The sequence below is a fragment of the Equus asinus genome, chromosome 9 (genome assembly GCF_041296235.1).
Source record: "Equus asinus isolate D_3611 breed Donkey chromosome 9, EquAss-T2T_v2, whole genome shotgun sequence".
In the NCBI taxonomy this organism is placed as follows: Eukaryota; Metazoa; Chordata; class Mammalia; order Perissodactyla; family Equidae; genus Equus; species Equus asinus.
This window is the reverse complement of record NC_091798.1, coordinates 19,813,005-19,835,128: the sequence shown is the minus strand read 5'-3', so window position 1 is coordinate 19,835,128 and position 22,124 is coordinate 19,813,005. Positions and strand designations below refer to the sequence as shown.

The following is a 22,124-nucleotide window of genomic DNA, read 5'->3' as shown; positions in this document are numbered from 1 at the left end:
ATGTCCTTTCAGTCTATAGGTAATCTCTCTTCTTGCCTATTAAAGGATGAATTAGGGAAAGTTAGGATGTGGTAACTCAAGGCTTTTCTTTCCCTTCCTTGTAGGAAGATGTTTCCTATTCAGCAAATAAAATCAAATTGAATCATCAACTCAAGAACACCGAAGTGGCTTCTACACCAATGGGCCACAATCAAATGCTGTGCAAGTCGTTATGGCCATGCTGAGGTATTTCCAAGACCTCAGCCAGGAATGATGGAGCGGCCTAGAGAGTCAAGTTTCTCTTGGTTCATGACTAGCAATCTTCAAAAATAGCAATTCCAGTTAAAACTATTTTATATATTGGCACTTGAATTAGTTAATCATTGCTGTGTAACAAATTGTTCCTACACTTAATTATTTAAAAAATAAATATTTATTTCCTCCTACTGTTGTGAGGGTCAAGAATGTGGAAGTAGCTTAGCTGCATGGTTATGGTTCAGCGTCATTCATGAGGTTGTAATTAAGATGTGGGCCAATGCTGCAGTCAGTGCTTCCACTCCCATGGCTGTTGGCTAGAGGCCTCAGTTCCTCACCACGTGGACATCTCCATAAGCCTGCTTGAGGGTCTTCATGACAGGGCAGTTACCTTCCCCCAGAGTGAGTGATCAAAGAGAGAGAGCAAAGAGAAAGCCTAATGTCACTTTTTACCTGTCACTCACTGTCACTATTGCCATATCCTATTTGTTAGCAGAGAATCAGTAAGTCCAGCCCACAGGTAAAGCAGGAAGAATCAGACTCCACATTTTAGAGGGAGGGGTGTTGGAGAATTTGTTTTAAACCTACTAGAGAATGCCACATAAGGTGCCATTTTTTTTCTTTTCTTTTTTTTTTTTGAGGAAGATTAGCCCTGAGCTAACTGCTGCCAATCCTCGTCTTTTTGTTGAGGAAGACTGGCCCTGAGCTAACATCTGTGCTCATCTTCCTCTACTTTATATGTGGGACGCCTACCACAGCATGGCGTGCCAAGTGGTGGCATGTCTGTACCAGGATCCAAACCGACGAACCCTGGGCTGCCAAAGTGGAACAGGTGCCCTTAACCACTGCATCACCAAGCTGGCACCCTAAGGTGCCATTTTATAAAAAAATGTTTTGCTCCTTTAGAAACAAAAGGTTAGAAAATATTTTTCTAAATTCATTGACGTACATGACTATTAAACTATATCACCATGTAGGCATCATAAATCTTGTTCTTGGTAATCCTTGGTAGGGGAACATAGGAAATTGCAAAATCAGGAATCAACAGTATAAGAGATAGTCTAATATTTTATTATAAATCACATAAATGCTAAACAACACTTAAATGCCGTCAAGAATCTCTTTATCTCCTGCCAAGATCTCATAAGTATGTTTTATGTTTCATTTGGAATGAAATATGTAGGAGGCCCTAAAGAAGTATGAACTAATGATGGAATGTAACCTTCATTACATGAAGCCTGTAGGGCTTCAGGCAATCCTACTGGACAGACAAGTGCTGATTGTTGATGCTAACATCTTTCCTGAGATCAGTGATACAGACTAGTTTCTGGTTTCATCTTTCTCAAGCGGTACTAAGTTTAGAAATATGTTCTACTGGTTGATTTGAGCATTAAGAGACTCAGAAATTGACATTAGGGTGAACACAACTGTAAAGATCAAATGGGAAGCTAATTTACCAGGTGCAATAAGAATAAGAATCCATATTTCTTCCACTACAAATTTTTGTTATAGTGAATTGTTAAAAAAAAAAAAAAAAGATGTCTGTGGCAAGCTTTGCAAGACAATTTTACATACAACCACACACAACGCCTATCTCCGAACCACGCAACATGTACTCATACACATTCACATGTCTAATCCTTTTTCTCATGTGTAAAATAGTGATAATAATAGTATATAATACATAAGACCATTGTGAGAGTAAAATGAGGTCATACATGTAAAGAAATTAGCACAATGTTTGGCACTTGGTCAGTGCTCAATATGTGTTACTTACTTTTGTTACTTAAGTGACATCACTATTTTGCCTTTCCCATGACTGCGAATAGGAAGACAGAAGTTATACAGCATTAATTCTACATTCTGGTATATATTGTGTTAAAATTAAACTCCTCAAACAGGACTATCTTATTTTTCCCACATTATGTTCCCATTTTTAAGACTCTAAGACACGTTCACCCAGTTAATACATAGCGAAATTAAGATTTAAATCCACATTTTCTGATCTTTCCACCTCACTACATGGATTGAATAATTGGTCTCTCAGCACATATCTTTAAGTGTATTTTTTGGTAACTATCCATTGTTGTATAGGTTTCTGATATAGACCTCATTGTACAGATAAAATATATTCTAGTTAAATGCCTGGGGTCCTCAGAGATAGAGTCCAAACTCTTACTGTTTTCATTGTCCTCTTTGGCCATCCTTTCCCCAACATAATTTCTGAGGACAAGGTAATTCTATGTATAGATACTAAATAAATCCATGATTCTTGCACCTACTTATTTGTAATAGCTGGTTTTGACTACAAACATTCATCTCTGACATAGGAAATTGATCCAAATCAGATATTCAGTAGCCAAGTGGAGATTACAAACGTGATAGTCATGTGAATATATTGACCTATGTGTGTGTATTCTGAGGTTAGTTCTTCTCTTCAGTGAGTGCAGGCTTTGCTATAGACAGTATAGTCATGTTGGTATTTCAAATAAATGACAAAAAGAAATCCTTCTCTCGGACTTCAACTCTACACCAAAAATAAAAAACTGATTGTGGTTTTTCAATGCAGAAGAAAAATACTTAATGATATATAGAGAGTATAGCTCACTGGTTCTCAGAAATGAAGACCATGTATATGAAAGGAAATCACATTTCAGTTCTTCTATGGATAATAACTTCTGAAGAACTGACAGATAGAAGTAAATTCTTGTAAAATGACAAACTGGAATTGTGTTTAGTCCCCTTGCCCATGAAGTGTAATCCAGCATAACATCTCCTAAACTAAGCTGGTCCCTCAAAGATCCAGTCAAGTCCTCTGGCTACTCTGAGTCCACAAGGAAAGATCCAGAAGTGAGAGCCTGGTAATGATCTGGAGAGACTTCTGGAATGGAAAGCCAATTAAATATGGTGAATTCTGAGGAGGTCCTGATATACTGCCCCTGCCCAAGTAATGTGCCTTGGAGGTTAGTTTTGATGTTTTGGATCAGAGGACCTAAAAAGGAGTTAAAAAGTTGCATGGAAACCTCTTTTATGTCACAAGATGAAGAACACTGGCCTTAGCAATACTGAAGTTGGTAAGCAGAGATGCCTCCTCCAAGGATCTAGACCCTAGAAGGAGCCATACAAGTTGTTGCCTGGCTCACTGGCTCAACCAAGACTATCCAGACAGAGTTTGTAAGATTGTCAGGACTTAGGGTTCTTCAGAAGTTCAACCTCAGTACCAAAAGGCAAACAAAGGGAAAAAAATAAAGAAGCCAGTAGATAGCAGAAAACTTAAGAAGAAAACACAGAATGAGGGACTCTTACTGAAACAGAACTACTGAGAAAAAAGCTAGTAACTTGAGCAACACAGAAAAAAGTAAGAGCAATTAAGGACATTTAAAATTAGAATAAAAAAGCTTTTGTGGAAAAAACTGATATACAACTATAAAATTCAAGGACAAATTGAAGATGAATTGAATAAGCGTTGTTGAAATCAAAATTAGTGGCCTGAAAAATTAAGAGACGGATATAATGCAAAAATAATAATAAAGGAGATGGGAAACATCAAGAAAACATAAGATGCTTGGAGGACGAATCTGAGAGTACTAACTAAAGACAATAGGTGGTCCAAGAGGAAAAAAACATAAGAAGAACATACAGAAGAAAGATGATAATTAAACAAATTGAAGGAAATTTTTCTGAGAAAAGCTCTCAGGAAAAAACTGTAACCAAAACGCAAATGTTAGGGCAGAGACTCCAATATAAGAGAAGAAACTGAAAGAGAGTGGAACAATTAACTTCTCACTATACATAGTTGAATCTAAATGGATAATGATACAGTGCCTGAGAGTATGTAATTTAAGTCCATGTAAGGATTCCTGGCATAAAAAAGACATACTGCTGGGGAAAACATAATAATCTGGAACTAAAAATACTAAGATATCTCAGAAAAGAAGTAAAAATATTAAAATGAGGTAGGATGCTGAGGAAGAATCTTCTCAACATCTCTTCTTGGAAAATGGAGGCAGAATTAAAAAACATAGTTTAGGGCCGGCCCCATGGTTGAGTGGTTAAGTTGATGCACTCCACTTTGGTGGCCCAGGGTTTCACTGATTGGGATCCTGCGTGCAGACATGGCACCGCTCATCAGGCCATGTTGAGGTGGTGTCCCACATGCCACCACTAGAAGGACCCACAACTAAAATATACAACTATGTACTGGGGAGATTCAGGGAGAAAAAGAAAAAAAAAACAGTTTAGTATGAGAAAGAATTATTTATAAATTACATTCATATAATAAACAAAGGTATGTAGACATTAAAGCAATGGAATGAACAATAAACTCCAAATAACAAGAGAGAGCATGCTAAAAAAAAAAGAAGAAGGATCTGCAACGTGGTCCAACCAGCAAAAAAAGGAAATGGAAAAACACAACTAATATAAAATAAACAATGGACATACATGAACAAGAAGGAAGGAAATCTATTATATCCATTGTTATGCTAAATGGGAGCGTTTAAAGCTTTTGTATGGAAGAGATATTATACAAGAAGGAATGGACAAATGATTGATCATTCCTATAGCCACATTGGTAGAGGCTTATTATTAGTTCCTTTGGGAAGAAGAATTAGAAACAAATGAAGTCCATTTTTCATCCTTTATATTTAATTGTGTATAAATATGTTTAGAACACTCTAGAAATTCTTTTATAAAGGACATTGTATGGGAAGGGAGGAAGGAGGAAGGGAGGGAAGTGAAGGAGTGAGGAAAAGAGGGAAGAAGGTAGGGTAGGTGGGAAGGAGGGAGAAAGAACCCTGTGGGACTTCGCTGGAAACTTCCTTCTATGGTTAGTAGAAATATTCATCCAGCTACAACTTAAAATCAAAAACTTATTTTAAGAGGAAGATCCAAGATGGCACCGTGAGTAGTCCTCTTTGTTTCTCGCCCTTCGAGTCTACAATTATTTGGACACTTATCGCTTGACAAAGGATATCCAGACAGCATCTCAGGACGTCTGAGACACCCACGCGACTATACATCGGAAGGCGGATGGACTTTCCTCCAGGAGGATGTGGAAATAGGTGAAAACTCTCCGACCCCGATGGGCAGCCTAGTACCCGCAAGCGGCTTTCTTCCAACGGACGCCCCCAGAGGATCCACACACATCTAGGGCAGGAGCGAGAACACAACAGAGGAGCGACGGTGGAAACAGGTGACCAGAACCCTACCTAAACCCCCCGCAATTACTCCTAAATGCAGAGGGAAACTTTGGAGTTGCACACCTGAGCCCGCGGGGAGAGTCTCTCCCCGCCATTGGCGGGGAGACCCAGCCTGGTGCTCGGGGCGCCCGGAGGGTCCCAGAGAGAGACACGGAGGGCACGGAGGTCTCCCAGCCACCGTTGCCCGCCCCGTGGGACTAGGGATTGCCGGAGATCTCGGAGAGGACCGGGGCTGGGGGAACTTTCAAAGGCCGGTTCTGCGACCCGGGGGGGGGAAGCGCCGGAGTTCCATCAGGCAGCAGACAAAACTCTCTGTCTGCCATTAGCAGAGGGGCCACGCCCAGCATTCAGGGCTCCCGGCAGAGGCCCGGAGAGAAGCCCTGAGGGCGGGGCGACCCCCAGCTGCCGTTGCCCGCCCCGTGGGGCTAGGGATTGCCAGAGATCTCGGAGAGGACCGGGGCGGGGGGAACTTTCAAAGGCCGGTTCTGCGACCCGGAGGGGAAGCGCCGGAGCTCTGCCCGGGCAGCAGACAAAACTCTCTGTCTGCCGTTAGCAGAAGGGCCATGCTGAGCATTCACGGCTCCGGGAGAGGCCCGGAGAGAATCCCAGAGGGCGGGGCGACCCCCTAGCTGCCGTTGCTCGCCCCGTGAGGCTAGGGATTGCCGGAGATCTCGGAGAGGACTGGGGCTGGAGAGAGTTCCAGAGACCCAGCTTAGTAGCCTAGGGGGAAACCCTACAGGCTCACAGCAGCCTTACGGAAAGCCTCTGCACAACACCAGTAGAAGGCACCCAGCCACCAGCCACAAGGCTGGAAGACCCCAGGGCAAAAGCAGCATAGCTAGGTGCACTAACCACAGACTGTAGAAGATGCCAATAGCTCTCCTGCGACCCATAGAGGACAAGTGAGATTTGGTGGGTGCCGACAGCAACGGAGCGACAAATATAAGTGATCCCACCCCTGGCCGCTGGAAAAGCCCATAACACCGTTGCAGACCCCAAGGAGAGAGCACATCTAGGTGGGCTGCAACAGTAGGCACCTGCAGCCTGAAGCCCCCCTGTGACGGCCCCCACGGCAGAGGAGGGAATCCAAAGGGCCACTGTGGCTACGAAGAGGGGCCCAGGCCCAGTTAGCAACTACGGACAGGGTTCCTGGTTGGTGAAGTATAAACAGCTGCTCCCCCCACCGCAGCAGCTGAAACAAGTGAAAGGAGCAACTAAACTCTATCTCCATGTGGAGGCACAAATCAACAACATCAAGCAATATGAAAAAATACATTAAATCTCTAGAACAGAAAGAAAGTAACAAATACACAGAAAACAATCCCAAAGAAAATGAGATATATAACCTAAATGATGATGACTTCAAAACAGCCATCATTAAGATTCTCAATGAGTTAAGAGAGAATTCTGACCGACAACTCAATGAGTTCAGGAGCTATGTCACAAAAGAGTTTGATACGATAAAGAAGAACCAAACAGAAATATTGGAAATGAAGAACACAATAGAGGAGATTAAGAAAAATCTAGATGCTCTGAACAGTAGGGCCGATAATATGGAGGAAAGAATTAGCAATTTGGAAGATGGCAATATAGAATTGTTGCAGGCAGAGGAGGAGAGAGAAGCAAGACTTAAAAGAAATGAAGAAACTCTCCGAGAATTATCAGACACAATTAGGAGATGCAACGTAAGGATTATAGGTATACCAGAGGGAGAAGAGAAGGAGAAAGGGGCAGAAAACCTATTCAAAGAAATAATGGCTGAGAACTTCCCAAATCTGGTGAGGGAGATGGATCTTCAGGTGACAGAAGCCAATAGATCTCCAAACTTTATCAATGCAAGAAGACCAACTCCACGGCATATAGTAGTGAAGCTAGCAAAAGTCAACGACAAGGAGAAAATATTAAGGACAGCCAGGCAAAAGAAACTAACCTACAAAGGAACCCCCATCAGGCTATCAGCAGATTTCTCAGCAGAAACTTTACAGGCTAGAAGAGAGTGGAATGATATATTCAAAAATCTGAAGGACAAAAATCTACAGCCGAGAATTCTCTACCCAGCGAAAATATCCTTCAAATACGATGGAGAAATAAAAACTTTCCCAGATAAACAAAAATTAAGGGAGTTCATTGCCACAAAACCTCCTCTTCAGGAAATCCTCAGGAAAACCCTCATTCCTGAAAAATCCAAAAAAGGAAAGGGGCTACAAAACCAAGAGCAGAGGAGATAAGTAGAAGGACAACAACAGAGAGTAGCAGCTCTACATCAGAACAGATTAAACCATGGGACGAGAAACAAAGGAAACTGAAGAAAACCGGAAAACAAGACACAAAATGGGAGTGGTAGGCCCCCACGTCTCAATAATCACTCTAAATGTAAATGGATTGAACTCCCCAATCAAAAGACACAGAGTGGCAGGATGGATAAAAGAACAAGATCCAACAATATGCTGCCTCCAGGAAACACACCTCAGCCCCAAAGACAAACACAGACTCAGAGTCAAGGGATGGAGAACAATACTCCAAGCTAATAATGAACAAAAGAAAGCAGGTGTCGCTATACTAATATCAGACAAGGTAGATTTCAAAGCAAAACAGATAAAGAAAGATAAAGAGGGACAGTATATAATGATAAAAGGGACTCTCCACCAAGAAGACATAACACTTATAAATATATACGCACCCAACACAGGAGCACCAAAATTTGTAAAGCAACTCTTAATAGAATTAAAAGAAGACATCAACAACAATACAATAATAGTAGGGGACCTCAACACACCATTAACACCAATGGACAGAACATCCAGACAGAAAATCAACAAGGAAATAATAGAATTAAATGAAAAATTAGACCAGATGGACTTAATAGATATATATAGAACACTTCATCCAAAAACAGCAGGTTACACATTCTTCTCAAGTGCACATGGAACTTTCTCAAGGATTGACCATATTTTGGGAACCAAAGCAAACATCAATAAATACAAGAGAGTTGAAATAATATCAAGCATCTTTTCTGATCATAACACTATTAAACTAGAAATCAACTACAAGAAAAAAGCAGAGAAAGGTGCAAAAATGTGGAGACTAAACAACACGCTTCTCAACAAACAATGGATCATTGAAGAAATTAAAGAAGAAATCAAATATTATCTGGAGACAAATGAAAATGAGAACACGACATACCAAATCATTTGGGATGCAGCAAAAGCAGTCCTAAGAGGGAAATTCATTGCAATACAGGCTCACCTCACTAAACAAGAAAAAGCTCACGTAAGCAACCTCAAACGACACCTAACAGAACTAGAAAAAGAAGAACAAACAAAGCCCAGAGTCAGTAGAAGGAGGGAAATAATAAAAATAAGAGCAGAAATAAACAATATTGAAACAAAAAAGACAATAGAAAGGATCAATGAAACAAAGAGTTGGTTCTTCAAAAGAATTAACAAAATTGACAAACCCCTAGCCAGACTCACCAAGAAAAGAAGAGAGAAAGCGCAAATTAATAAAATCAGGAATGACAGAGGAGAAATCACAACAGATACCAATGAAATACAAGCGATCATAAGAGAATACTATGAAAAACTATATGCCAACAAATTGAACAACCTGGAAGAAATGGACAAATTCCTAGACTCCTACAATCTCCCCAAACTGAATCAGGAAGAAATGGAGAATCTGAATAGACCAATCACAAGTAAGGAAATAGAAACGGTAATCAAAAACCTCCCCAAAAACAAGAGTCCAGGACCAGACGGCTTCTCTGGAGAATTCTACCAAACATTCAAAGAAGACTTAATACCTATTCTCCTCAAACTGATCCAGAAAATTGAGAAAGATGGAGAACTCCCTAACACATTCTATGAAGCCAACATCACTCTGATCCCCAAACCTGACAAGGACAACACAAAGAAGGAGAACTACAGGCCGATATCACTGATGAACATAGATGCAAAAATCCTCAACAAAATTTTGGCAAACCGATTACAGCAATACATCAAAAAGATTATACACCATGATCAAGTGGGATTTATACCAGGGACACAGGGATGGTTCAACATCCGCAAGTCAATCAACGTGATACACTACATCAACAAAATGAAAAACAAAAACCACATGACCATCTCAATAGATGCAGAGAAAGCATTCGACAAGATCCAACACCCATTTATGATAAAAAACCCTCAGTAAAATGGGTATAGAAGGAAAGTACCTCAACATAATAAAGGCCATATATGATAGACCCACAGCCAACATCATACTCAATGGACAAAAGCTGAAAGCCATCCCTCTGAGGACAGGAACAAGACAAGGGTGCCCACTTTCACCACTCCTATTCAACATAGTACTGGAGGTGCTGGCCAGAGCAATTCGGCAGGAAAAAGAAATAAAAGGAATCCAAATAGGTAACGAAGAAGTAAAACTCTCGTTGTTTGCAGACGACATGATCCTATACATAGAAAACCCCAAAGAATCCACAGAAAAACTATTAGAAATAATCAACAACTACAGCAAAGTAGCAGGGTATAAAATTAACGTGCATAAATCAGTAGCATTTCTATACACTAACAATAAACTAACAGAAAAAGAACTCAAGAACTCTATCCCATTCACAATCGCAACGAAAAGAATAAAATACCTTGGGATAAACTTAACCAAGGAAGTGAAGGATCTATACAATGAAAACTACAAGACTTTCTTGAAAGAAATAGGCGATGACATAAAGAGATGGAAAAACATTCCTTGCACATGGATTGGAAGAATAAACATAGTTAAAATGTCCATACTACCTAAAGCAATATACAGATTCAATGCTATCCCAATCAGAATCCCAAGAACATTCTTCACAGAAATTGAACAAACAATCCTAAAATTCATATGGGGGAACAAAAGACCGCAAATTGCTAAAGCAATCCTGAGCAAGAAAAACAAAGCCGGCGGAATCACAATCCCCGATTTCAAAACATACTACAAAGCTACAGTGATCAAAACAGCATGGTACTGGTACAAAAACAGGTCCACAGATCAATGGAACAGAATTGAAAGCCCAGAGATAAAACCACACATCTATGGACAGCTAATCTTCGACAAAGGAGCAGAGGGCCTACAATGGAGAGAAGAAAGTCTCTTCAACAAATGGTGCTGGGAAAACTGGACAGCCACATGCAAAAGATTGAAAATTGACCATTCTTTTTCACCACACACCAAAATAAACTCAAAATGGATCAAAGACCTAAAGATTAGGCCTGAGACAATAAGTCTTTTGGAAGAGAATATAGGCAGTACACTCTTTGACATCAGTTTCAAAAGAATCTTTTCGGACACTGTAACTCCTCAGTTGAGGGAAACAATAGAAAGAATAAACAAATGGGACTTCATCAGACTAAAGAGCTTCTTCAAGGCAAGGGAAAACAGAATTGAAACAAAAAAACAGCTCACTAATTGGGAAAAAATATTTACAAGCCACTTATCCGACAAAGGGTTAATCTCCATAATATACAAAGAACTCACACTGCTTAACAACAAAAAAACAAACAACCCGATCAAAAAATGGGCAGAGGACATGAACAGACATTTCTCAAAAGAAGATATGAATATGGCCAATAGACACATGAAAAGATGTTCATCATCGCTAATCATCAGGGAAATGCAAATCAAAACTACACTAAGATATCACCTTACCCCCGTTAGATTGGCAAAAACATCCAAAACCAAGAACGACAAATGTTGGAGAGGTTGTGGAGAAAGAGGAACCCTCATACACTGTTGGTGGGAATGCAAACTGGTACAGTCACTATGGAAAACAGTATGGAGATTTCTCAAAAAGTTAAAAATAGAAATACCCTATGACCCAGCCATCCCATTACTGGGTATCTATCCTAAGAACCTGATATCAGATATCTCAAGAGTCCGTTGCACCCCTATGTTCATCGCAGCATTATTTACAATAGCCAAGACGTGGAACCAGCCTACATGCCCAGAAACTGATGATTGGATAAAGAAGATGTGGTATATATACACAATGGAATACTACTCAGCCAAAAAAAAAGACGAAATTGGCCCATTCACAACAACGTGGATGGACCTCGAGGGCATTATGTTAAGCGAAATAAGTCAGTCAGAGAAAGACGAACTCTATATGACTCCACTCATAGGTGGAAATTAGTATATTGAGAAGGAGATCTGATCGGTGGTTACCAGGGAAAAGGGGGGGTGGGGGGAGGGCACGGAGGGGGAAGTGGTGTACCCACAATATGACTAACAAAAATGTACAACTGAAATCTCACAAGGTTGTAATCTATCATAACATTAATAAAAAAAAAAACTTATTTTAAAAGTTATCCTTGGATTTGTGGAAGATTAAAAAAGTTCTGGAGATGGATGGTTACGACTTGTACAACGACGTGAATGTACTTAATGCCACAGAACCGTACCCTCAAAAAAGAGTTAAAATGGTAAATTTTATGTTAGCTATATTTTACTACAATAAAAATGTTACCACTGTGATACTTGTATTTTAGTGTGCTGATAACTCTTAATAACATAGTAAAATATTAAAGGAACAAAGATCAAAAAAAAAAAGAAAATCATATCCACTCTGTAGCAGTCCACCACTTGTGTTCAAATGCTAAACGCGGAAAACTTGCCATTTGTCATTTTGAATGCCTACCTTGCTCTTTGATTTTGAATATGTTGTTTGTAACTAGAAAAACGGCCCTGGCTCTTAGCCCAAAGAGATATTGAGCAGATGTTTAACGAAAAGATGAAGAACAGGAATGACTTTTTCTCTAGATCCTTCTGGGTTTTGGTAGACGAACGTTATCTCAACTGCCCATATCTCTCTCATTCTCCTAGCAAAGAACCAACAATGCTTCTATGGCAACAGTCAATCCCAGATTTCCCTTTCTACCTCTATGCAACCTATACCTGGCATATTAATTTACTAGGGTGGCCATACCAAAATATCACAAACTGAGTGTCTTAAAATAACAAAAATTTATTTTTTCACAATTCTGTAGGTTGGAATTCTGAGATCAAGGTGTTTCTAGGGTTGGTTTCTTCTGAGGCCTGTCTCCTTGCCTTAGACATGGCCCTGTGACTTTTCATGGTCTTGTTTCTGTGCATGCCTGTCCTAATCTCTTCTTATAAGAAAACCAGTCATACTGGATTATAATCCACCCTAATGACCCTGTTCTAATGTAATCACCTTTTTAAAGGCTCTATCTCCAAACACAGTCACACAGTTACATTCTGAGAGCCAGGGGTTAGGATTTCAACATAGGAATTTTGGGAGAGGGGTTGGGAAACAATTCTGGTCATAACACCTGCCTTCCTTCTTGGTTCTTGGTGAGGATTGGGGGATATTTCACTCACTCAGATTGTCCAATGAACAGTTGCATTTTGCTGTTCATTTTCCAGTTCTGCAGAAGCTACAAGGATGCTCAGAATCACCTGGGTGAAGATACAGAAAATTCAATATTACTTCACCAGCAGATCACTCACCTCTAATTATTCTTTGTCGGCATTAAACTGGAGGGTTCCTGCCCAACCCTTGGTGAATACAGACTGGTGACAAAAATAAAGGAATGCCTGGTAAAAGGAAAAACTTCTGGTTTTCTCTACTTTACTCTTACACTTCACTGCTGATACCAAAAGTGAGTGTTTTTTCCCACACTGACCAATTCTCCGACATCAGTTGGGTATCTGATAATTCAATTTAATTATGACATTAACTGACAGAAGTTAGCGCAGGCACCACAGGTTAAAGGTTCAGTCTCACAAGATTACCCACAACTTCTGACTCTAATTGTACGTTGAGGCTATCACTTAGACTTCTGCCTGACCAGCTATAAACTGGAGGTTCCCATGACCCCCTCCTCAGGTTTAAATAATTTGCTAGAATGGCTCAGAGAACCCAGGGAAACCATTTATTTATTGCTACTGATTCATCACAAGGGATATATTAAAGGATACCAATGAACAGGCAGATGAAGAAATACATAGGGCAAGGACCAGAAGGGTTCCAAACACAGGAGCTTCTTTCCCCATGGAGTTTGGAGTGCACCACCCCCCTGGCACATGGATGCATTCTTAGTCACAGAACCCAGAAACTCTCCAAACCCCTTTGGTTAAGGTTTTCTATGAGGGTTTCATTACATGGGCATGAGAGATTAGATTGTTGGCCATTGGTGATTAATAACCTCCAGCTCCTCTCCTCTCCTCTCCTCAGAGATTGGGGGTGGGACTGAAAGCTCCAATTCTCTAATCACATGGTTGGTTCCCCTGGCAATCAGCCCACCATCCTTAGGGGCTTTCCAAAAGTCACCTCATTAAAATAAAGTCAGGTGTGGTTGAAAAGGGCTTCTCATCAATAACAAAAGGCATTCCTTTCACCTTTATCACTCTGGAGCTATTTCAGGAACTGGGGACAAAAACCAAATATTAATTTATTTTATTACATTAGTTTCTCCGTGCCAGGAACCAAGGATGAAGAGCAAATATATTTCTTATTATATTAAAATAAACTTGGAAAAATCTGAAAGATATGATCTGAGTCATCTTCTTTTCCTCATAGGAATGCTATTTCTCTCAGAACAACTATATTTTTGGTTAAGAATAATAATCATCTTTGGTTAAGCTGTAGATGATTAAGGTTGAACTATTCCATAATTCTATAATAATCTTGACCTGGAGGGTGTAGAAAAGATCCTATAATCAATCCCAGGCAAGCAGAATAGGTCAGTGTTTTTGAACAAGATATGTCTCCATTCATTCTCCTTCCATTAAATAATTTTTTAGTATCTATCATATTGAAAGTCCTCTAGTAGCTGCTAAAAACTCAACAATAAGTAAAACAGACTGCACTTGTCTTCCTGGAGCTTGCAGTCTGGTGGGGAGAGATAGTACGGGCTGTGTACCCTCTTCAGATGATACATGTTATATAAAATGTTAGAATATTAAACTTGGGATAAAAAATATAATATTTCTCACTTATTAAGAATTTGAGGACTCTCAAGTTTCTACAAAGAAATTGTTATTTGAGAAATACTCAATTAAAGGTTGATTGCTGAGTAGACATTTCTCTGAAGAAGATATACAAATGTCCAATAAGCACATCAGGGAAATGCAAATTAAAACATAATGAGATGCTACTTTATATCCACTACTTCTTGTTTCTATGATCTTGAACAAAATGGAAAAACAGGCACAAAAGTAGAATAGCCATTACCGAGATAAAGTGGTCACCCAGATGACCAGTTTATGCTTTTATTCTTTAAAATTTTCCTCAGGATGATGGCTCAACACCAGCAAAGTCAGGTAAGGAATTGCATTCTCCTAGCTCCCAGAACACTGTTCTTTCCATTATACCACTGTGATAGTTAATATTTTCTCCTGATATATTATACAACTTCAAAAGGTGCTATTCACAAGATGGTATAGTGAATGGCACCCCCTTGGAGTTGTGCAGTGCATCACATGAACAGCAGTACACAGTGATCCTGATTAGGCAACAGCTCCAAAGTGGAGAAGATGTCTGCTATTAAGTGTTTGAACTTCCTAAAGGTAACACGCACCCTGATTTGTTTACTGAGATTTACCATGGACCTTGCATTCTGTTATCCTTTCCCAGGACCATGAAATCAGCATTAGGAAAAGCAAGACTTTTACTGACACCTGCAAGTTACAGCTCTGAAAAGGAACCAGCATGCTAGTAGATGTCACAGACTGCTGTCTGGGTGAACAAACCTGTCTCCGTGATTCTCTACAGTGAAGCAACCTTCAAAACAAAACCTAAATCACTTTAGCTTTAGAGAAATGTAAAAAATCAACACATGATAGAATTTGGCAATTTAATTTGTTACCCTTAATTTAATTTTCATATGCCAAAAGTGCAGACTAAAGGGGTGTTAAAATGTGGGGAACAACTTTATAGAATTAGCCCTGCTCCCTGTAGGAGGTTATGAAAATGACACTGATGAGCACGTCCCTGAACCACTAAATTTTAATGCATGGTTGATGTGGGCATTTTGAGATGAAGTGTGCAAAGGGCTGATTGCCTTGAGATTTCAGTGTGTATATAGATCACAAATGTAAATCCTTGGTGTTCCCCTAAGATCCCTAGGTTGTCTGTTTAGAAGGCAGTGCATTATATAAGTAAAACGCTGAAATCATGTCCACCGGTATTTGCCGTTAGCAAATAAAAATTTTCTTTAAACGTTGCTTCTTCTTCAAAATGCCCAGTGAATTTATGAAGAAATACATTTAAATGACAGATTGAAACAAATTAATATGTTTAAGAAATAGTTTGAAGAGAACATAAGGAAACATATTGTCTTTTCCCAACAATAGTTATAGATAAAATGATAAATAATGTTACCTTTATTTTTCATTAGAAAAGTAAAGCTTATTACTTAAAGAAAAGGTTGAACCCAGGGAACATTTTTTTAATGCCCCAAGAATCACCATCACAAAACAATCAATGTTAACGTTTTGGTGCATTTCCTCTCATTTTTCTTCCTGATGTTTGTTTCGTCTTGTTTTGCAAAGCATCAATCATCTATAGTAATCATACTGTTTATCTTTACAGTTTGGTTCCAAAGCACAATATTTAAGCCTGAATCACGCCATGTTCTTCACACACACACGCGCACACTTTGCCATAATTTTCTCATCCGAAGACAAGCCCCATTTTCTCTCGTTTCCTTACTTTAGGCAGAATATGTATGTGCTCCCTTGAAGACGAAATATTCCAGAATAGCTATCAGAGTTGATCAGTCTGGTCCACATAGTCCCCAAAACAGATGCCTGAGGTTGATTCGAAAACTGGAGAAAGGCAGAGCTGCCACTGTGGATGTTGGCATACATCATCCCGCACAGTTCTAATACTAATGCTTGGGCCTGAGCCTTCTTTTGAATATTACCCTCCAGGTAGATCACAGGGTTTCTTCAAGGTGGGAGAGAGGACAACCTTTCCATTAGTGTTGTGAGAGCTAAGGATGTTTCACCCCATCATTAGCCTTGGATCCCAAGATTATAACTATTTGGATTCAGTCACAAAAAACTACTTTGCTAGGACACAAGCCTGGCTAGCATTGGGCATATCCCTGTGTCATCCATCCCTGTGTCACCATTAGAACCACACCACTCCCTTCTGACCTGTAGTTTAGAGCAGCAGAGAGCCCACTTGATCATACTGTGCCTTTCTGCTTTGATTGAAAGCTTCCCTCTGGAGTAATATTGCTCTTGCCTGATCCCAGGGCCTTACTCAGAGCCAACTCAGTCCCACTGGCTTAGGAGAAAGGAGCTGAGTCTTGCTCCTGTCTCTTCCAAAAAGTTCTCTGGCACCTTATGTAAATGAGTCCATTAATTCCAAGACAAACTCAGGTCACACCAATCAATGCTTTCCTCAAGTAGACAAAATAAAATTTTACCTCACCAGATGTAGTCACTGTATTCTACATATAAGGCAACACCTCATAGCAGTTAAGAGTATGGGTTCTGAAGCCTCAACGCCTAGGTTCAAATCTCAGTTTTGCCATTTACCTTCTTTATGACGTTGATCAAGATATGATAAATATTCTGTGCCTAGACTTCCTCATCTGCATAAGAGGGACAATATCAGTGTCTTCTTCACGAGTGTTATGAAAATTCAGAGATAACATAAGCAATGTATTTAGAAAAGCACCTGACACATAATAAACATTGAATATGTGCTAGCTATTTGTATTCTAATTTTTTTTTACTTAACATTGTGAATATTTTCCACATTATTTTTAATAGTTGCCTATTTTCTAGCAAATTAATATAAGCTTATTCAACAATTCTCTTATAATTGGACATTTAGCTTCTTTTTTAGTTTTTTACTACTACAAACTATATCAATATAAATATCATTGTGCAGGAATTTTCTCATGTTTAGTGTTATATCTTTGAGTTGAAGTTCCCAAAATGGAAATTACTAAATCAAGGAAAAAGCATTGAAAAGTGCCTGACAAATTTTGCCAAAATATCTTACAGGACCAATCCGAGTGTTTTCAACAATCATGACTTCACAAGGTAGAATTTGAAGATGAAGAAAAAAGACTCTCTCAAGATTTTTTTAAACAAAATTTTCGAACAGAACTTCAGACTTCATTATGGGTATCATTTGTCCTCATCCTTTGCTCTGAGAGCAATAATACTATGCCAAACCCAAAAGTAGATGCCCTTTGTCTTCCGTTTCTCTTGGACTTGAATTTAAACTTGATAAAAATGCAAAGTGGTAGCTGACCTGCCTTGCAAACTCTCAGTCCACACACCTGTCAGTAAATATTGCTTAAATATTCACTGTGTCAAAAGTCCTACAATCAATCAGAGGAAATAAAGGGATGACTCAGAGACGAATACCTGAGATAAACCAGGAACACGTACATTCAGGATAGCAGATGAAGAAAACTTAGAAAATCAAACTCATTCCCTGCCATCATAAAGTTACTATGGAATAGCAATAAGCACAGTGGTGAATGTAAGCTCTGGGTTAGACTGCTTAGTGCAAATGTGAGATCTATCACAAAGAATTCTTATTTTGAGCTAGTCTTAAAATTAGGTAAAGTCTCAGCGAACTTGAATGTAAGTTTCCATTTGTGGAGATTATTTTGTTTGGTACAGATACGGCTCAATTTAAGTTGTCCCCTAACATTTAGTCCCCACCTCCTCATAAAGTTTTGGATAGGCATGTAACCACCTGGCTAAACTACATTTCCCAGCAACTCTTGCATCTGGGTTTGGCCATGTGATAGAGTTCTGGCCATTGAAATGTGAGCAGAAATTAAGTGTGCAATGCTTGGATATTGCCTTTAAAAGGAGTGGGTGTGTACTCTCTAGCCTTTGCTTCTTTCTATGGGTTCATATATGGTGAGAAGTGGAGAATCTATCTTGGTTACACAAGCGAAAAACAAATGTTGTAGATGAGTAAGCTGCACTCTACTGTGAGAATAAAATAAAGTTCCAGGCATTTTAATAGTAGGATCTCTTAGTTATAGCAACTTAACCGGTACCCTTCCTAATATAACATGACTCCAACAAAAGTCTTTTGTTTTGATTTCAAGTTTTTAAAAGAATGATCACAAAATATCATTAAAAAAAACATATACATTGATGATTTCCACGCTGTTCAATGATCTTACCCCAGCTGCTGGGAGTACTGTTGGGCCAGCACCTTCATCTATCATTTCTTCACAGTTTGCCTCAACTGTATAAGGCCACCTCATCTATGATCACACCCCAATAAACAGGCTGCATGCTAAAACCTTATCATAGTCTACTTCCCAGAAAGTTCAACCTGCAACAGCATGTATGAGGAATGACCCAAAAAAGCAAGCAATAGAATGGGTTTTGTAGCTGGATGAGTTACTGCCTGGCTGGCAATAAGGACCATCATTGGTAGTAGATGGAGCACAGATAGACCCGGGTATAACTAGATGGCCCAATTGCTAAAACTTCCACTGGCAGTGGATTGTGCTGGGGCACCAGTGCAAGGGAAAGCATGGGCTAGCACATTGTATGAGGCATTTGCAAAATACGGGGAAATAGTAACCATAATGACAATGGAATTAAGGGACGATTACCAAGTTCTATTGATACTCTAGAAAAAGACAATGAAAGGCTGAGAGCAATTAACAGGGAATTGAAAGACAAGCATGAGAGCCAGAGAGCCTCTTTGGTGGTGTACAAATAAGCTTTCATCCCCAGCAGCAGAAGGTCAGAGAAAGGGAAGGAACAGGCCCAGGACTTAACTGTCACTTGGGAGATTTGTATTTTCTCTTCTAAAAACTCTAGTTTCTCCAGAGTGAGAGGACTTGGTAAGGAAAGAAGGCACACTTCCACCAGGGAACAAAGCAACAGTCCCTTTGAATTATAAACTGTAGTTATGTCCAGAAACTAGCCATTTTTAAGGAGAATCACAACCTTGGCAGGGCTGCTGTTACACAATGGGGGAAAGGAGGGATATTTTTGGCACTCCAGTGATCCATGTGGGTGCTGCTTGGTACTCCCTTGCCAAGTTTTGATGATAAATCAACAAGTGAAGCAACACTGGCCTGAGAAGGGCATGGTGATCAGAAATGAGGTTCTGGGCCATGCCACCAGATAAGCCACTGAAATCACCAGAGGTGCTAACTGCTGTTAAGGGAAAACTGCAACATATAGTGGAGGAGAGAGACAGCATCATTTGTGACCCCAAAACCACCTGCAGCAGTAGGGGCTGTGGTTTATACCAACTAAACTTCCTTTTCTAAGATGAACTTAGGAAGAGGAGAACCAATTGGAATCTTGGAGGATCCTGGATGACCTACTCTCTGAAAAATACATACATATATATATATATATATATAAGTGCAAGGAGTGGATTATAGTGGGCACAATGATGTACCACTCAAGAAAGAAATTGTTGGCTCAGCCATTACAGTCAAGAGCCTTGGCTGTCAGACACTTAAGGAATTGCCTCAGCTGCATAGAGTCACCTGGCTCAAGGTTATACCCTTCCCAGGGAAACAGATTCAATGACTAATTGTGGCAGGGAGTTCAATGACTGAAGTTCAGTCAATGACTTCAATGACTGAAGTTCAGCCATTTCAGTCCAACAAGGGACAACTCTGATGGGCAATTTTAACTCTGTGGGATCAACCAAGGCTATCATCAGATCAGCACTGCAGCTCCATCTCTCTCTTTGCCCCATGCTGCTTCCTTCTCCTTCCTCCCACAGGTTTTGCTCCTACTAGCACTTTCTAATAAACACTGCATATGCTACAATTGGTCTCAGAGTCTGCTTACCAGAGAATCTATCCTGTTGTGATATACACTTTAGTCTTCACACTCCTTGAAACACATGACTCACTTAGATTATAAGACACCATAGTGTTTTGATTTTTCATTTACTTCGTTGGCCACTAATTCTTCCTCCTTTTTGTCTTTCTCTAACTTAGCAAGCCCCAGGACTCACTTTCCAGTCCCTATCCTTTCTTTTATCTCCCCACGCTCTCTTGATGCTATAAGATAGTCTTATTGTTTTAAATACCATGCAATCTATTTTCAATAAAGCATCAAAAGCAGCTATGTTAAAAGAACAAATCATGTCATTCCTCTCCCCAAAACCATCCCATGATTTCTTATCTCAATAAGAGTAAAACCCAGCTTTGCTGTTTGTTTTTGCTACAATGGTCTACAAGGGTTGACACCAGTGGTTCTCAGCCCTGCATATACATAAGAGTCACCTGGGGAGGTGAGAATCTAATTTAGAAAAAATAAGTACTTCACCTTTATAAACTGCAAAGAATTTTAAAAAACAGGTCTATCATCATATCACTAAATCAAATATAGATAATGTTGCCAAGCAATAACAGCCATGACTACAGATATAATAAAGTACACTTTTGAATACTATTAAAGTCAGGTTTGTACTTATGTCAATAACTCCTCCCAACCATTCCTCCCATTATACAGGTCAAATCTTAGGAATGGCCCGTGGTTTTCCACTTTTTCTCACATATTTGCAGTCCCTCCAACACCAAAGCCTGTGGCTCTATTTTAAAATATATCTCTCGCAGAGGTAATCATTAACGTTCAACAAATATCTCCATTATCCTTCACATTTCTCATTTCCTGGGCAGTTAGATTGAAACCATGGCATTAATTCAAGGCAAATAAGTTTGAAGAGCAACAATGAACATCCTTCTAGTCTAAGACGATTAGGAGCTGGTGGACCTCCTTTACCTCCTTCTCTCTCTCCTGTAGTGACCTTGAAGGTCACATGTTCCAGATAGCGTAGCTAGAAGATGCAAGGTATTTGGACACTTGAGTCACCGTTTGGAAGAGAGCTGCTTTGGAGGGCTGCCCAAACCATATCAGACTGTGAAATGAAGATATACACTTTTATTCGGTAGAGCCACTGAGATTCTGGTATTTGTGTCTTGTAGTAGCTAGCATTAATTACTCTACAAATTAAGAAGATTGATACCAGGAATGGGCAGGGGCTTCTCTAACAAAAACAAAAGCAAAATGTGGCATCTGCTCAGGGGTCAAGTGTTGGGGCAGGCAGAAAAACGAAATTGGAAGTTGAAAATATATTAATCCTTCTTATCAGTAGCAAAACATAATTATGCTATTACCTACTATTACCTACAGTAACTTATGATCATGTCATTACAGAGATAGCAATCTAGGAGAAATGGGAAAATAGAAAATTAGTGTTAGTTGCCTAGTATATATGTTCTAAAAATGTCAGCTCTCCACAGAGGACTTTCCTCTCCCCACTCCCCACAATTTAACCCTTCATTCTGCTCTATATCACTTCATATTACTCACCATTACCCTAAATTACAATATATTGTTTACACATTGAAGATATGTCTCACTAGAATAAAATCTCCATGAAAAAGGGACTTAGAGTCCCGTGTTTCCCACTTTATCAGACTCTTTAATAGTGCCTGCTACATAGCAACAAAAATACATGTTAAACAGATGAAGAAAAGAATGAATGAATGAATGTACTCTGTTTGAGATGAAAAGTCTTTAATTAATATGCATTGGTACCTGTCTTCCCTTCTCTTTCTCATTCTCCTTCACCTTTGTTCTCGCTACAGAAATTCTCACTTCTGTTTTTCTCTCTGTGCCTTCACTTCATTTTTTCTCCCTAAATACTGGTTCCTCTGCTTC

The 22,124-nt window shown here is 39.6% G+C and overlaps 1 long non-coding RNA gene across 1 annotated transcript in view; it reads right to left on the bottom strand.

The window, feature by feature from the left end:
* The window catches only part of LOC139046276 (uncharacterized), a 118,907-nt gene that overhangs the window by 5,110 nt on the left and 91,673 nt on the right, over positions 1–22,124 (bottom strand). The window contains exon 2 of the long non-coding RNA XR_011506122.1: positions 12,807–12,884. This is a non-coding gene — a long non-coding RNA (uncharacterized lncRNA). The remainder of the gene's footprint in view (positions 1–12,806; positions 12,885–22,124) is intronic.